The sequence below is a fragment of the Dendrobates tinctorius genome, unplaced genomic scaffold, assembly GCF_039654945.1.
Source record: "Dendrobates tinctorius isolate UK_male_01 unplaced genomic scaffold, ASM3965494v1 ptg000168l, whole genome shotgun sequence".
Lineage (NCBI taxonomy): Eukaryota > Metazoa > Chordata > Amphibia > Anura > Dendrobatidae > Dendrobates > Dendrobates tinctorius.
The window spans coordinates 2,295,427-2,312,641 of NW_027361835.1; the positions used below are offsets into that span (position 1 = coordinate 2,295,427).

Here is a 17,215-nt window from a genome sequence, read left to right on the forward strand (position 1 = left end):
TCCTCATCCTTCTTCCTCTGGGCTCCCAAGTTTCCTCATCCTTCTTCCTCTGGGCTCCCAAGTTTCCTCATCCTTCTTCCTCTGGGCTCCCAAGTTTCCTCATCCTTCTTCCTCTGGGCTCCCAAGTTTCCTCATCCTTCTTCCTCTGGGCTCCCAAGTTTCCTCATCCTTCTTCCTCTGGGCTCCCAAGTTTCCTCATCCTTCTTCCTCTGGGCTCCCAAGTTTCCTCATCCTTCTTCCTCTGGGCTCCCAAGTTTCCTCATCCTTCTTCCTCTGGGCTCCCAAGTTTCCTCATCCTTCTTCCTCTGGGCTCCCAAGTTTCCTCATCCTTCTTCCTCTGGGCTCCCAAGTTTCCTCATCCTTCTTCCTCTGGGCTCCCAAGTTTCCTCATCCTTCTTCCTCTGGGCTCCCAAGTTTCCTCATCCTTCTTCCTCTGGGCTCCCAAGTTTCCTCATCCTTCTTCCTCTGGGCTCCCAAGTTTCCTCATCCTTCTTCCTCTGGGCTCCCAAGTTTCCTCATCCTTCTTCCTCTGGGCTCCCAAGTTTCCTCATCCTTCTTCCTCTGGGCTCCCAAGTTTCCTCATCCTTCTTCCTCTGGGCTCCCAAGTTTCCTCATCCTTCTTCCTCTGGGCTCCCAAGTTTCCTCATCCTTCTTCCTCTGGGCTCCCAAGTTTCCTCATCCTTCTTCCTCTGGGCTCCCAAGTTTCCTCATCCTTCTTCCTCTGGGCTCCCAAGTTTCCTCATCCTTCTTCCTCTGGGCTCCCAAGTTTCCTCATCCTTCTTCCTCTGGGCTCCCAAGTTTCCTCATCCTTCTTCTTCTTCTTCCTCTGGGCTCCCAAGTTTCCTCATCCTTCTTCCTCTGGGCTCCCAAGTTTCATCATCCTTGTCTTTCCTTTGGGTTACCAAATTTCCTCATCCTTGTCTTTCCTTTGGGTTACCAAATTTCCTCATCCTTGTCTTTCCTTTGGGTTACCAAATTTCCTCATCCTTGTCTTTCCTTTGGGTTACCAAATTTCCTCATCCTTGTCTTTCCTTTGGGTTACCAAATTTCCTCATCCTTGTCTTTCCTTTGGGTTACCAAATTTCCTCATCCTTGTCTTTCCTTTGGGTTACCAAATTTCCTCATCCTTGTCTTTCCTTTGGGTTACCAAATTTCCTCATCCTTCTTCTTCCTCTGGGCTCCCAAATTTCCTCATCCTTCTTCTTCCTCTGGGCTCCCATATTTCCTCATCCTTCTTCCTCTTGGCTCCCAAATTTCCTCATCCTTGTCTTTCCTTTGGGTTCCCAAATTTCGTCATCCTTCTTCTTCCTCTGGGCTCCCAAGTTTCTTCATTCTTCTCTCAAATTTTCCCTCATGTTTCTTTATCCTTTGTCCTTCCATGCCTCCTCTTGCCAACTTTTCCCACCCCATTACTTCATACATCTATTATTCTCTATCAGATTTTATCACCAAGTTGTTAACTTTTCACCTTTATTCATTATTGACCTTTATTATTTATGCAGCATCTTGTCCTTTTCTCTAAATTTATTTCTTCCATCATTATGTTTTTCTCACCAGCTTATACATCCTATCCTTCTTAAACGTCCTCCTTTAAGTTGCCGATGAACATTTCTATTGCATCCTTCTCAGCCCCTCTCCGTTCACTAATCATTCTCCAACGCTGTGTAATCAGCTTACCCTTTTCTCCATATCTTCTTCCTGCTTTCTTATTTGTTCCATTATTCCTTCCTCTTCTAAACGATTTGTTCTGTCAGCTCATCCCTCTGTCTTCTGCTCATTTCTTTAGTTATTTTGCATCTTTGCCTGCATCACATTATTTATTGGTTCAGTTCTCCTACCCAAGAGTGAAGTTTTGTATCTTGTATCAGTTCCAGCTTTTCTTTCTCTCTCGCATTCTCTGCCCCATTTATGCGCCCTCTTTATGCCATTGCAAAAAAAACTGAACTGTACTAATCGGCTTATATTTCTGCGGGTGTTTTATTTAACCATGCCTGCTCCTTTGTCTGTTCCATCATTTTATTTTACTACTTCCTACGCCCGTGTTTTCATATGATGCATTATCTTATTCATCTGTCGCCAGTCACTTTCCTAGAACCATCTCTGCTCCTTCATGAACCTCATGCTCTTCTCTAATGCCATTCAGTATAACTACCTTACTGTTAGTCCACTCCGTAGTCATATTTTTTTCCTCGTCATACGTTCTTTGCAGAACTCTCACTACCTATTCATTGGCTCCATTGTGGTATTTTCTCCCTGAATCACTCCTTCCTATAACATCTCTACTGCTTCTTCAACACGTCATCTTATTTTTTTCTCCATCACTCTTTATAATCATCTTGCCCCATCATTTTATTTTGTTTTCTATACTGTTCCTTCCTTTAACCATTTTCTCTTTTTCCATCTGCTCCACCACCCAATTTTCTCTCCTTCGCTCCTTCCTATATCCATCTCGGCTTCTTTATGCACCTCATTAACGTCCTGTTAACGAGAGTCGATAGAATAAAGTCGGCTGGGGCTTAGTTACTGGCCTGATTACACCGGCTGACACATTAAGAGTTGCCAACAATCGGTAAACAAACGTTGCCGAAAATCAGATGGAGTAAACGTGCCGATGGCCGCTGTACCCAGTGTAATCCGGTGCCAAGTTATCGATAACATGGTGCTGCATGGAGATACAACGTATTAATGAGCCCTCTGATCCCGTAATTTCAGTAGTTCACAATACCGTACCTTGTCAGTCTGAGGTGGGAACATGGCAATCATTAATACGATTCATGTTATCCCCTAGTCACACCAAGCTTCACAGGATAATTTGGTGCAGGTAAAGATTGGTGCCAGGAGAAACGATTCGATCACCCAACAAATGCGCATTTTACTTGTTCACATGGGGATCACTGGCACCTTAACATGGGTTAATATTCGGGAAAGATTTGCTGATTGCACTTCTATTTTTCGCTCCATCTCTTCCCATCGTCCTATTGTCATTTTCTCCATGGCTCCTTCTGTCGTGACTCCGTCATGTGCTCCATCGTAATATTTACATCACCATTGTTCCCTCCTATAACAATTAATTCTTGTGTAGTTTTTCCATCTCTTCTTCCTAGAAACCTCTCACCTGCTCCATCGCTCCTTCATCTGCCCCCTCTTCCCATTTTTATTTTCTCCATCCTTCTTTCATCTCCTCCATTCTAATACTGTATGTTTTCTCTATCGTGCCTTTCTACAGCCATTTTTTGGCTCCTTTATTTTATTATGTGCTCATTGATGGACGTCGTTTTTTCCACTGACTTTTTCTGCGATCGCTCCTGCTTTCCACCATGGAGCTCAGTGATCGCTTCTCTCATTCCTCTGTTTGCAGTTTCAGATCATTATCAACTCCTTCTCTCCTCCTCGTGTCTACGGATCTTTCCCTTCTATATTGCCTTCTTTATATCTCCCGTTGTTTTCTTTCCATCTCTCAACGTCTTCTTCAGAATTTTTTCGTACAGAAGCTATTTTCATCTTTTTATTCAGATTTGTGTTTTTAGGAGACATTTGTAGAGAATATAATTTATTATCTCAGTTAATTTACAGACAGTAACTCCTCCTGTGTATTTCATCCGTCACTGCATCTCTCCTACAGTAAATGGTACAGAACGGGGATTATTCATAGATACATATAGCTCCATTATATACAGACACTAATCTTACAATTACAACCTTTGGAGATAATTATAATATATAGATGTCAAAAATTAGAATTCACTGATATTAGGAAAGTACAAATCACTCGATTATAGAAAACCGCTCGTTAATTTCCTTCTGTATCATCCCATTACACATTTATAGCATATACCACAGATGTTATATCCAGAATATTTATTATTGTATCGTTTTATATTTGTACTATTAAATATAATTTTTTAAAAAGTTGCAAAATCAGAGGCACATTTTCTGCTCAATTTGCAGAATTTTTTTGTGCATAAATTTATCACCTGAATTTTATGTCTGACAGTCTACAGGCGAACGTGTAAGAAGTTTCTGTATTTTTCTGAATTACACATAGATTTCGTTTTTACGTTGCTTGAAGCCAAATATCCAGGAAAAGCGAGCAGCTGGGAGAGACGTGGAGCGGCGGCACGAGCCCCTGATCCACATAGGCTGCGATCTGTACGGATACGGCATGGCATTCCTGCCACCTCGAGAAGATGCCTAATAATGGCTCACCCTGGCGCACACTTGTTAACCCCGTCCTCGCTGGCAGCAGCTCCCTGTACAACAGAGCAGAGCAAAGGGAATTGGTTTGTGACAGATCTCCCTGAGCAGCCGAGGGCACATCTGTCCTCCCCGAGAGATTTCTGAGGAGATTAGAATATTCCTTGGCTGCAGAAAAAGAAAAAAAAAAAAACGGCACTTTACTGCAAGTGACAGGACCACGGCGGTGTTAAGAAGCATTGACCCCATCACATTATTTGCAATATTTGTTAACACGTTCCCTGCCTTGTGCCAGGAGGGTGTAGAGTTAATGACGCGGCACAGGCGGACTGTATCCTTGGAGGACGCATTAAACTCAGCAGTCATCGGTGGCACACCGGGAATACGACGTACCTACAAATGTAAAGTTCTCGAGCTAATCTGATTCTAAAAGGCTTTCCTGCCAAGCCGAGAATTCCTGACGCTAGAGTCGCCACCTTCTGAGTTTTATTAATCGAGGTCTTGACAAAAGTGAAGAAAAGGGTCTCAGCCTCTGTCATCAAACCGAGCAACTTCCACCTCAAAACTCAGAAAGTTCAGCAGCTCCAAGAAAGCAGCGACGGCAAGGACAGCGTGCACGATAATGTGAAATAATAGCAATAAGAGGGGCGAGGAGCCGAGCGGCCCCCGAGGCCAGCACACAACTCAGTATGAGACACAAATAACACCGCTCTGTGGCCTCCGTTTTCTAAGGGACTTGATTTTTTCTGCTCTCCCCCCACCACAGCTCACAAAAAAAGAATCTTTGTATTCCTGCCGACCCTCCTCTGTCTATTCTAAATTTGACTCCGCAGTTTAAGTAGTTGAAGCGGCCAATTCTGAATCCGGCTATTGAGCGAGGACACACAGAAGTAGATCCCAGTTTAGCAATGGATACAATTCGCTGAATTGGCAGTCTAATTTTACATGTGGCATTTTAAAGCCCCTTACAAACCCAGTGCCACCTTACCTTATGAGGGAACTTCCAGTTCAGCAACTGGTGAAAACAAAATACCATTAGTGGATCAGCTTCACCCTACAGGAGTCCAGGCCAAGAGATTCCTCTACACACAAGAATGCAATGGAAGTTAGAAAGTTGTGTCTAGTAGAGCGGCGGGGTACAATGCCAGCACCGGGAGAATTTACCATCTGCGCATCACAAAGAGATGGCGGCAGCACCGCCGGCCTCCACCAACAGCTCAATACCACCAATCAGCAATTCTATTACCACCTCGTCAAGCGACGGCTCACTCCAAACCTCAATGTGGCCACGGGCCTTCCAAAAGAAAAGTGAAAAATAAACAGTAAAAAAAAAAAAACAATTTAATAAGAAAAACTGTGAGAACCTGGAAGAGGAGAGTTGGCGGCAGTGACAGCGCTCACCTCTTATCACCACAAGACAGGATGTGCTCGCCTTTTATCTGCTGGATTCTGCGAGCAGGAACCACCCCGAGGAATGCATTAATCTGTGACCCCAGGCCGGCAGTCACAACAGTGTTCTGTCCTCCATTGTCCTCAGAGTACCAGGCCGGCACAACTTATCACAGGGCCCCGCATTGTCCTGTCCGACCGGTCACATCCAACCAGAAGCAAAACCAAAAGGAGTGCAAGTCAGAGGAAGAAAAGCCTCAGCGCAGATCCCTGACAGCACGCGGAGGAGAAAGTGCACAAGTTTATTTCCAGATGACTCTGATCACACCTTTCCCTGCGGCAGCAGAAGAGCGCAGAGCACTTCAGGAGGAGGGCGACCACTGCGCTCCGCAGCCCGGCCACACATCACAAATATTCACGGACAAGAAACACAAGAAATCAACCTCCGACGACCACCGAAAACCAGAGAGAGGACGAGAGACACTGGAAGCAACGCAGAGAACTGCATCAGTCACAGCCCACGACCAACGCCGCCACAGATACACCAACCGCACATATATGGAAGCATTTACTGCACATTATATATACACACATATACACACAGGGTATAGAGCGGCATTTACTGCACACATATATACACAGGGTATAGAGCGGCATTTACTGCACACATATATACACAGGGTATAGAGCGGCATTTACTGCACACATATATACACAGGGTATAGAGCGGCATTTACTGCACACATATATACACAGGGTATAGAGCGGCATTTACTGCACACATATACACACAGGATATAGAGCGGCATTTACTGCACACATATACACACAGGGTATAGAGCGGCATTTACTGCACACATATACACACAGGGTATAGAGCGGCATTTACTGCACACATATACACACAGGGTACAGAGCGGCATTTACTGCACACATATACACACAGGGTACAGAGCGGCATTTACTGCACACATATATACACAGGGTATAGAGCGGCATTTACTGCACACATATACACACAGGGTATAGAGCGGCATTTACTGCACACATATATACACAGGGTATAGAGCGGCATTTACTGCACACATATATACACAGGGTATACAGCGGCATTTACTGCACACATATATACACAGGGTATAGAGCGGCATTTACTGCACACATATATACACAGGGTATAGAGCGGCATTTACTGCACACATATATACACAGGGTATAGAGCGGCATTTACTGCACACATATACACACAGGGTATAGAGCGGCATTTACTGCACACATATACACACAGGGTATAGAGCGGCATTTACTGCACACATATATACACAGGGTATAGAGCGGCATTTACTGCACACATATATACACAGGGTATAGAGCGGCATTTACTGCACACATATATACACAGGGTATACAGCGGCATTTACTGCACACATATACACACAGGGTATAGAGCGGCATTTACTGCACACATATATACACAGGGTATAGAGCGGCATTTACTGCACACATATATACACAGGGTATAGAGCGGCATTTACTGCACACATATATACACAGGGTATAGAGCGGCATTTACTGCACACATATATACACAGGGTATAGAGCGGCATTTACTGCACACATATACACACAGGGTATAGAGCGGCATTTACTGCACACATATACACAGGGTATAGAGCGGCATTTACTGCACACATATATACACAGGGTATAGAGCGGCATTTACTGCACACATATATACACAGGGTATAGAGCGGCATTTACTGCACACATATACACACAGGGTATAGAGCGGCATTTACTGCACACATATACACACAGGGTATAGAGCGGCATTTACTGCACACATATACACACAGGGTATAGAGCGGCATTTACTGCACACATATACACACAGGGTATAGAGCGGCATTTACTGCACACATATATACACAGGGTATAGAGCGGCATTTACTGCACACATATACACACAGGGTATAGAGCGGCATTTACTGCACACATATATACACAGGGTACAGAGCGGAGTATACTAATATACATTCATATATGGGGTATATAGCGGCATTTACTGCGCACACACATTTATATATACATACATATATACACACAGGGTATAGAGCAGAGTATACTAATATACATACAGATATGGGGTATTTAGCGGCATTTACTGCACATATATACACACAGGGTATACAGCGGCATTTACTGCACACATATATACACAGGGTATAGAGCGGCATTTACTGCACACATATATACATAGGGTATAGAGCGGCATTTACTGCACACATATATACATAGGGTATAGAGCGGCATTTACTGCACACATATATACACAGGGTACAGAGCGGAGTATACTAAAATAATATATTTAAGTGAAAAATTTATTGTAGTACAATGTGAACCTCAAACATTTAATCATTTTTATGATCCAATAATCAAGATATTTAGATAGAACAGAATATATATTGGTGTACTACCTGGTTTTCATTCTTTTTGGTACAGATTCGATATGGATAGACAGATATGGATAAATGGATAGATAGAGCAGATTTCTAATCTGCTTTGGCTATTGAAAACATTATCTATGAGCTCAAAAACCTTTCAGGTGATGCGGTTTTTTAAAAAGATGATCAGCTTTTGCAGCTGAAAAACGTATCCTCAAAAAACACAGGAAAAACGCTGTGTGTGAATGTAGCCTTAGATCAGGAATAGAAGAGCCATTTATAGGACATTTCATAACTTTCCCAAACTCCTATGAAAAAATATTCAGCACATTCTGCATTGAATTACTGTACCCAATTTATTATATATTTTAGGAGTCGGAGTCGGTCCATTTTATACCAACTCCACCAAAATGAGCTCCGACTCCACAGCCCTGGAGTATACACATATATATATATATATATATATATATATATATATATATATATATATACATACATATACACACACACACACACATACACACAGGGTACAGAACAGAGTATACTGTGTATATATACAGGGTACAGAGCAGAGTATACTGTGTATATACAGGTTACAGAGCAGAGTATACTGTGTATATATACAGGGTACAGAGCTGAGTATACTGTGTACATACAGGGTACAGAGCAGAGTATACTGTGTATATATACAGGGTACAGAGCAGAGTATACTGTGTATATACAGGTTACAGAGCTGAGTATACTGTGTATATACAGGGTACAGAGCAGAGTATACTGTGTACATACAGGGTACAGAGCAGAGTATACTGTATATATATACAGGGTACAGAGCAGAGTATACTGTGTACATACAGGGTACAGAGCTGAGTATACTGTGTACATACAGGGTACAGAGCAGAGTATACTGTGTACATACAGGGTGCAGAGTATACTGTGTACATACAGGGTACAGAGCTGAGTATACTGTGTATATACAGGGTACAGAGCAGAGTATACTGTGTATATATACAGGGTACAGAGCAGAGTATACTGTGTACATACAGGGTACAGAGCAGAGTATACTGTGTACATACAGGGTACAGAGCTGAGTATACTGTGTACATACAGGGTGCAGAGTATACTGTGTACATACAGGGTACAGAGCTGAGTATACTGTGTATATACAGGGTACAGAGCAGAGTATACTGTGTATATATACAGGGTACAGAGCTGAGTATACTGTGTACATACAGGGTACAGAGCTGAGTATACTGTGTACATACAGGGTACAGAGCAGAGTATACTGTGTATATACAGGGTACAGAGCAGAGTATACTGTGTATATACAGGGTACAGAGCAGAGTATACTGTGTATATACAGGGTACAGAGCAGAGTATACTGTGTACATACAGGGTACAGAGCAGAGTATACTGTGTACATACAGGGTACAGAGCAGAGTATACTGTGTACATACAGGGTACAGAGCAGAGTATACTGTGTATATATACAGGGTACAGAGCAGAGTATACTGTGTATATATACAGGGTACAGAGCTGAGTATACTGTGTACATACAGGGTACAGAGCTGAGTATACTGTGTATATATACAGGGTACAGAGCAGAGTATACTGTGTACATACAGGGTACAGAGCTGAGTATACTGTGTACATACAGGGTACAGAGCTGAGTATACTGTGTATATATACAGGGTACAGAGCAGAGTATACTGTGTATATATACAGGGTACAGAGCTGAGTATACTGTGTATATATACAGGGTACAGAGCTGAGTATACTGTGTACATACAGGGTACAGAGCAGAGTATACTGTGTACATACAGGGTACAGAGCAGAGTATACTGTGTATATATACAGGGTACAGAGCAGAGTATACTGTGTATATATACAGGGTACAGAGCAGAGTATACTGTGTATATATACAGGGTACAGAGCAGAGTATACTGTATATATATACAGGGTACAGAGCAGAGTATACTGTATATATATACAGGGTACAGAGCTGAGTATACTGTGTATATATACAGGGTACAGAGCAGAGTATACTGTGTACATACAGGGTACAGAGCAGAGTATACTGTGTACATACAGGGTACAGAGCTGAGTATACTGTGTACATACAGGGTACAGAGCAGAGTATACTGTGTACATACAGGGTACAGAGCAGAGTATACTGTGTACATACAGGGTACAGAGCAGAGTATACTGTGTACATACAGGGTACAGAGCAGAGTATACTGTGTATATATACAGGGTACAGAGCAGAGTATACTGTGTACATACAGGGTACAGAGCAGAGTATACTGTGTACATACAGGGTACAGAGCAGAGTATACTGTGTATATACAGGGTACAGAGCAGAGTATACTGTGTACATACAGGGTACAGAGCTGAGTATACTGTGTATATACAGGGTACAGAGCAGAGTATACTGTGTACATACAGGGTACAGAGCAGAGTATACTGTGTATATACAGGGTACAGAGCAGAGTATACTGTGTATATATACAGGGTACAGAGCAGAGTATACTGTGTATATATACAGGGTACAGAGCAGAGTATACTGTGTACATACAGGGTACAGAGCTGAGTATACTGTGTATATATACAGGGTACAGAGCAGAGTATACTGTGTATACATACAGGGTACAGAGCAGAGTATACTGTGTACATACAGGGTACAGAGCAGAGTATACTGTGTACATACAGGGTACAGAGCAGAGTATACTGTGTATATACAGGGTACAGAGCAGAGTATACTGTGTACATACAGGGTACAGAGCAGAGTATACTGTGTACATACAGGGTACAGAGCAGAGTATACTGTGTACATACAGGGTACAGAGCTGAGTATACTGTGTATATATACAGGGTACAGAGCAGAGTATACTGTGTATATATACAGGGTACAGAGCAGAGTATACTGTGTACATACAGGGTACAGAGCAGAGTATACTGTGTATATACAGGGTACAGAGCAGAGTATACTGTGTATATATACAGGGTACAGAGCAGAGTATACTGTGTACATACAGGGTACAGAGCTGAGTATACTGTGTATATACAGGGTACAGAGCTGAGTATACTGTGTATATATACAGGGTACAGAGCTGAGTATACTGTGTATATATACAGGGTACAGAGCAGAGTATACTGTGTATATATACAGGGTACAGAGCAGAGTATACTGTGTATATATACAGGGTACAGAGCAGAGTATACTGTGTATATATACAGGGTACAGAGCAGAGTATACTGTGTATATATACAGGGTACAGAGCAGAGTATACTGTGTATATATACAGGGTACAGAGCAGAGTATACTGTGTATATATACAGGGTACAGAGCTGAGTATACTGTGTATATATACAGGGTACAGAGCTGAGTATACTGTGTATATATACAGGGTACAGAGCAGAGTATACTGTGTATATATACAGGGTACAGAGCTGAGTATACTGTGTATATATACAGGGTACAGAGCAGAGTATACTGTGTATATATACAGGGTACAGAGCTGAGTATACTGTGTATATATACAGGGTACAGAGCTGAGTATACTGTGTACATACAGGGTACAGAGCTGAGTATACTGTGTACATACAGGGTACAGAGCAGAGTATACTGTGTATATATACAGGGTACAGAGCAGAGTATACTGTGTATATATACAGGGTACAGAGCAGAGTATACTGTGTATATATACAGGGTACAGAGCAGAGTATACTGTGTATATATACAGGGTACAGAGCAGAGTATACTGTGTATATATACAGGGTACAGAGCAGAGTATACTGTATATATATACAGGGTACAGAGCAGAGTATACTGTATATATATACAGGGTACAGAGCAGAGTATACTGTATATATATACAGGGTACAGAGCTGAGTATACTGTGTATATACAGGGTACAGAGCAGAGTATACTGTGTATATATACAGGGTACAGAGCAGAGTATACTGTGTATATATACAGGGTACAGAGCAGAGTATACTGTGTATATATACAGGGTACAGAGCAGAGTATACTGTATATATATACAGGGTACAGAGCAGAGTATACTGTGTATATATACAGGGTACAGAGCAGAGTATACTGTGTATATATACAGGGTACAGAGCAGAGTATACTGTGTATATATACAGGGTACAGAGCAGAGTATACTGTGTATATATACAGGGTACAGAGCAGAGTATACTGTGTATATATACAGGGTACAGAGCAGAGTATACTGTGTATATATACAGGGTACAGAGCAGAGTATACTGTGTATATATACAGGGTACAGAGCAGAGTATACTGTGTATATATACAGGGTACAGAGCAGAGTATACTGTGTATATATACAGGGTACAGAGCAGAGTATACTGTGTATATATACAGGGTACAGAGCAGAGTATACTGTGTATATATACAGGGTACAGAGCAGAGTATACTGTGTATATATACAGGGTACAGAGCAGAGTATACTGTGTATATATACAGGGTACAGAGCTGAGTATACTGTGTATATATACAGGGTACAGAGCTGAGTATACTGTGTATATATACAGGGTACAGAGCAGAGTATACTGTGTATATATACAGGGTACAGAGCAGAGTATACTGTGTACATACAGGGTACAGAGCAGAGTATACTGTGTATATACAGGGTACAGAGCTGAGTATACTGTGTACATACAGGGTACAGAGCTGAGTATACTGTGTATATACAGGGTACAGAGCAGAGTATACTGTGTATATATACAGGGTACAGAGCAGAGTATACTGTGTATATATACAGGGTACAGAGCAGAGTATACTGTGTATATATACAGGGTACAGAGCTGAGTATACTGTGTATATATACAGGGTACAGAGCAGAGTATACTGTGTATATATACAGGGTACAGAGCAGAGTATACTGTGTATATATACAGGGTACAGAGCAGAGTATACTGTGTATATATACAGGGTACAGAGCAGAGTATACTGTGTATATATACAGGGTACAGAGCTGAGTATACTGTGTATATATACAGGGTACAGAGCTGAGTATACTGTGTATATACAGGGTACAGAGCAGAGTATACTGTGTATATATACAGGGTACAGAGCTGAGTATACTGTGTACATACAGGGTACAGAACAGAGTATACTGTGTATATACAGGGTACAGAGCTGAGTATACTGTGTACATACAGGGTACAGAGCAGAGTATACTGTGTACATACAGGGTACAGAGCAGAGTATACTGTGTATATATACAGGGTACAGAGCAGAGTATACTGTGTATATATACAGGGTACAGAGCTGAGTATACTGTGTATATATACAGGGTACAGAGCAGAGTATACTGTGTATATATACAGGGTACAGAGCAGAGTATACTGTGTATATATACAGGGTACAGAGCAGAGTATACTGTGTATATATACAGGGTACAGAGCTGAGTATACTGTGTATATATACAGGGTACAGAGCTGAGTATACTGTGTATATACAGGGTACAGAGCAGAGTATACTGTGTATATATACAGGGTACAGAGCTGAGTATACTGTGTACATACAGGGTACAGAACAGAGTATACTGTGTATATACAGGGTACAGAGCTGAGTATACTGTGTACATACAGGGTACAGAGCAGAGTATACTGTGTACATACAGGGTACAGAGCAGAGTATACTGTGTATATACAGGGTACAGAGCAGAGTATACTGTGTATATATACAGGGTACAGAGCTGAGTATACTGTGTATATATACAGGGTACAGAGCTGAGTATACTGTGTACATACAGGGTACAGAGCAGAGTATACTGTGTACATACAGGGTACAGAGCAGAGTATACTGTGTATATATACAGGGTACAGAGCTGAGTATACTGTGTATATATACAGGGTACAGAGCAGAGTATACTGTGTATATACAGGGTACAGAGCAGAGTATACTGTGTATATATACAGGGTACAGAGCAGAGTATACTGTGTACATACAGGGTACAGAGCTGAGTATACTGTGTATATATACAGGGTACAGAGCAGAGTATACTGTGTACATACAGGGTACAGAGCTGAGTATACTGTGTATATATACAGGGTACAGAGCAGAGTATACTGTGTACATACAGGGTACAGAGCAGAGTATACTGTGTATATATACAGGGTACAGAGCAGAGTATACTGTGTATATATACAGGGTACAGAGCAGAGTATACTGTGTATATACAGGGTACAGAGCAGAGTATACTGTGTACATACAGGGTACAGAGCTGAGTATACTGTGTACATATACAGGGTACAGAGCTGAGTATACTGTGTACATATACAGGGTACAGAGCTGAGTATACTGTGTATATATACAGGGTACAGAGCTGAGTATACTGACACCGATCACATGTGAATATTTGCAGGATTTATGGCGCCACTGGCAGCGCAGACATATTGGGGCCACACGCAGCGTGTACACTCACGGGGACGGCACACACACGGGATGTACAGAGGGTCCGGGGGCCGCACACAGCACACACACGGGGCGCACACGGCTCCACTTACGGCACAGTCCGGGGCTGGCAGCTCTACACGGACGCCTTACGGATGCCGCATTCTCGGACGCTCCGGCTCCATCAACAGCGGCAGCACAGCAGGGAGGCTCCGGGGGGTCCGGTGCGGCTCCTGGGGCTGTGTGCGGCTCCTGCGCCGTCCCGGGGCCCCGCCGCTCCGGAGCTCTGTCACGGACACTTGCTCGGGGCTTTTATTATATGACAAGTTGGCTGAGGATGAGGCGAAAGTTTCAGCAGAACTTTATCCCGCGGCTTCTGTGCGCGGAGACCACGGCGCTGCGCTCTGCCGCCTCCCTGTGGCCACAGCCGAAGTTGCAGCCTGCGAAGCGCTACGTACCGGCGGGTGCGGGACCTACCTGTGGAAAAGCGGCGAAATGTCCGACGCACACCGCTGATAAGAAGGCACCTCGCGGGCCGGAGCCCGTCACACTCAACCCTTCCGTAGGCTGCACGCCATGTTTTTCGCACTGCACAATTAACCCCTTCATTACTGAGGTGGGGGGGTCTAGGCTGACAATAACCCTTCACACGCCGGAGCCGCGACGTCACAAGGTAATGACATGAGGGGACACAGGGATGTGAGGTAATAACACGAGAAGACACAGAGATGTGAGGTAATAACACGAGGAGACACAGAGATGTGAGGTAATAACACGAGAAGACACAGGGATGTGAGGTAATAACACGAGGAGACACAGGGATGTGAGGTAATAACACGAGGAGACACAGAGATGTGAGGTAATAACACGAGGAGACACAGGGATGTGAGGTAATAACACGAGGAGACACAGAGATGTGAGGTAATAACACGAGGAGACACAGGGATGTGAGGTAATAACACGAGGAGACACAGAGATGTGAGGTAATAACACGAGGAGACACAGAGATGTGAGGTAATAACACGAGAAGACACAGGGATGTGAGGTAATAACACGAGGAGACACAGGGATGTGAGGTAATAACACGAGGAGACACAGAGATGTGAGGTAATAACACGAGGAGACACAGGGATGTGAGGTAATAACACGAGGAGACACAGAGATGTGAGGTAATAACACGAGGAGACACAGGGATGTGAGGTAATAACACGAGGAGACACAGAGATGTGAGGTAATAACACGAGGAGACACAGAGATGTGAGGTAATAACACGAGGAGACACAGGGATGTGAGGTAATAACACGAGAAGACACAGATGTGAGGTAATAACACGAGGAGACAGAGATGTGAGGTAATAACACGAGAAGACACAGGGATGTGAGGTAATAACACGAGGAGACAGAGATGTGAGGTAATAACACGAGGAGACAGAGATGTGAGGTAATAACACGAGAAGACACAGGGATGTGAGGTAATAACACGAGAAGACACAGATGTGAGGTAATAACACGAGGAGACAGAGATGTGAGGTAATAACACGAGGAGACACAGGGATGTGAGGTAATAACACGAGGAGACAGAGATGTGAGGTAATAACACGAGGAGACACAGAGATGTGAGGTAATAACACGAGGAGACACAGAGATGTGAGGTAATAACACGAGGAGACACAGGGATGTGAGGTAATAACACGAGGAGACAGAGATGTGAGGTAATAACACGAGGAGACACAGAGATGTGAGGTAATAACACGAGGGGACACAGGGATGTGAGGTAATAACACGAGGGGACACAGGGATGTGAGGTAATAACACGAGAGGACACAGAGATGTGAGGTAATAACACGAGGAGACACAGGGATGTGAGGTAATAACACGAGGAGACAGAGATGTGAGGTAATAACACGAGGAGACACAGGGATGTGAGGTAATAACACGAGGAGACACAGAGATGTGAGGTAATAACACGAGGAGACACAGGGATGTGAGGTAATAACACGAGGAGACAGAGATGTGAGGTAATAACACGAGGAGACACAGGGATGTGAGGTAATAACACGAGAAGACACAGAGATGTGAGGTAATAACACGAGGGGACACAGAGATGTGAGGTAATAACACGAGAAGACACAGAGATGTGAGGTAATAACACGAGGGGACACAGGGATGTGAGGTAATAACACGAGGGGACACAGGGATGTGAGGTAATAACACGAGGAGACACAGGGATGTGAGGTAATAACACGAGGAGACACAGAGATGTGAGGTAATAACACGAGGAGACACAGGGATGTGAGGTAATAACACGAGGAGACAGAGATGTGAGGTAATAACACGAGGAGACACAGGGATGTGAGGTAATAACACGAGGAGACACAGAGATGTGAGGTAATAACACGAGGAGACACAGAGATGTGAGGTAATAACACGAGGAGACACAGAGATGTGAGGTAATAACACGAGAAGACACAGAGATGTGAGGTAATAACACGAGGGGACACAGAGATGTGAGGTAATAACACGAGGAGACACAGAGATGTGAGGTAATAACACGAGGGGACACAGAGATGTGAGGTAATAACACGAGGAGACACAGGGATGTGAGGTAATAACACGAGGAGACAGAGATGTGAGGTAATAACACGAGAAGACACAGAGATGTGAGGTAATAACACGAGGAGACACAGAGATGTGAGGTAATAACACGAGGAGACACAGAGATGTGAGGTAATAACACGAGGAGACACAGAGATGTGAGGTAATAACAC

General features: G+C 43.3%; 1 protein-coding gene across 5 annotated transcripts in view; it reads right to left on the reverse strand.

The window, feature by feature from the left end:
• SOX6 (SRY-box transcription factor 6) overlaps nt 1–15,107 on the reverse strand; it is a 650,335-nt gene extending 635,228 nt beyond the window's left edge. For 3 of the 5 annotated variants that reach the window (XM_073550750.1, XM_073550749.1, XM_073550746.1), the window contains exon 1: nt 14,562–14,915. The gene's annotated coding sequence lies outside the window, so the exon portion shown is untranslated. The other 2 variants (XM_073550751.1, XM_073550747.1) reach the window with 2 other exon arrangements.
• Between the last annotated feature and the right edge of the window lie 2,108 nt (nt 15,108–17,215).